Source organism: Chaetura pelagica, unplaced genomic scaffold, assembly GCF_000747805.2.
Source record: "Chaetura pelagica isolate M959 unplaced genomic scaffold, ChaPel_1.0 scaffold354, whole genome shotgun sequence".
NCBI lineage: Eukaryota > Metazoa > Chordata > Aves > Apodiformes > Apodidae > Chaetura > Chaetura pelagica.
This window is the reverse complement of record NW_009953299.1, coordinates 203,227-205,511: the sequence shown is the minus strand read 5'-3', so window position 1 is coordinate 205,511 and position 2,285 is coordinate 203,227.

The following is a 2,285-nucleotide window of genomic DNA, read 5'->3' as shown; positions in this document are numbered from 1 at the left end:
TAAAAACCACCCATTACCAGATGTGCCACTGTTAATCCTGTATTTTAGGACACATTCTATGAACTCCTCAGTGCACAGGAAGACACAAGTTCCCACAGTTTTAGTAGCAGCAATATGGATTCCTAGAAAGAACGCCTTAAAAGAAATATAGGTACAGTGCTTAGTGACATGATTTAAACACTGAACAGGTAAATTAGGTTATGGTAGGGAGATTTAGGTTATGGTTGGACTTGATGATCTTCAAGGTCCCTTCCAACCAAGATGATTTTATGATTATATGATTCTATGATAGCTAAAAATAATCCAAGATCCGACTGGGAGGTGCAACCCTTGCGTAGGAGAGAGAGGGTTTACTGGGGTGAGAACACATGATTTTGAACACCCTCCAGCATAGCACAGAAGTGAGAACAGCAGCGACACATCACTTCAAACCTCCCATAAACCAAAGGGCTGCAGAAGGAATTCCACCCCTTCCTATGGAGTTTTGTATACATGTGAGCACTGTACTTCGACAGAACACATTGGTGCCTGGTTTGGAAAGCCACACGGAGCCACCATTTCACTATGGAACAGCAGCCTCACCTTATATTTCAATTTTCCTGTCAGGAAAGTACAGCAGTGGGCCACGGGAGCCAAATGCTTCATTTCTCTGATCTATCCACAGCTGAATAGGAAGCCCCAATTCAAAAGTTTCCTTCAAACTATAAAAACAAAGCAAAGCTGTTTCCAGTGAATGGAGAAAAAGTCATTTCCAAAGTCCCTATCCAGCTACAAATACACTATAGATGACCAAATACATTTTTTTACCTCAGAATATCTCTCACTGATCTAGTAGAGCAAAGTTTGTTGATACTCAGGGTTGCAAACCCATCTGTTTACTCAGGCTTTTGTCTGTCAGCATAGTTTGAAGAGGTCGCTTTGAGAAATCAGTTTTTTTTTCCTGGGGGTTTCTTCAGAGCTACCACAACTTGTTATTGCGTCTGTTTAGAGGCTTTAATTTGTGGTTTTCAGGATTGCATAACTGCACAGAGAGGTGGTGAGAGGCCCACATGAAGACTTCAAAATAAGTTTGACAATATAGTAAATATCTACTCAGTAATTTTCTCTGGAATGGGCACCACAGAATGCCGAAAAAAAAGTTATTAATCAAGCTAGTGTATGAACATGGTTTTACGAGGACTGGAGCATACATTTCCATTCAGATGCTAAAATGCCGAGTTCCCTTCACTTGCGGTTGACACCAACTTGAAGACGATGCACCAGGGGGCTGCAAACCAGGCGCCTGATTAGATTGCTCTGAAACAGCCTATTCGGAACCAGATAAAGAAAAAAATTAAATGAGATTTTAATTTTGCCTTTTATTCAGAGTTCTCGTAATAAGTTACATAAAAATGAAGTAAGCTGCCTAGACTCCCAGGAGGGGGCTCAGCATTAATTTTTCCATTTTGCAGATGTTAGACAGGGGGCACAGAGACATGCACAGACACATTTGGAGAAGTGCAGGCTGAAACCAGGGGGAGTTGCAAATCCCCTGGGAACCTGTAGCCGAAGACAACATGGGGAGCCCAGGACCCATACGCACATGGAATGCTTGGGTCGTGTGTCCCCAGAGTCAGTGTGGCAGGCACCTGGGTGAGCAGCAGCTGAAGCAGCAGCTCAGGGATGCATGAGTCATATTTGTGTAGCAGAGGGCAGTGTTCAGCATTTTGGACAATATCCCTTTCTGAAGAAGCTAGTGAGGAAATGATGTGCACATTGCAAGCTGGGAACCCTGCATCACAGGAGTGGCAAGGCTGTGAGCAGAGCTGGTGTGTTTTGTTTCGGGCTGTGTCTATACACCGTGTTAGATTTAAGCTCCGTACCTCTGGGACAGGTGTCCATCTAATCCAGCAAGAAGGCAATTATAGGCCATAGAACCCCTCCTGACTGGGTGACAAGGTGGCCAGTCTGTGCTCAGCTCTGCATCTGCAAGCACTGTAGTACTGATACACAACCCACTCAAGCGAAAATGGGTCCTTGCATGCCCACTCTGTGGACAGTACATAGGTCCACCTGACCACGCCCACTAGGTGACACTTCAGTCATCTGTGTAAGGACTTTGCTAGACCTGCTCACGTGAGAAGCTTGTGTTTACACTTCACTTGATGACAGCAAAAAACCATCACTGGCTTCTCCCGAGTCGCTGTGAAGGAGCGGTCTGCCCCGACCAACAGCTCACCCGGGCGCAGCGGGACCCCCGGTGATCAGGGGCACATGGCAGCGCTCTCCTGCCTCCGCCACGTCCC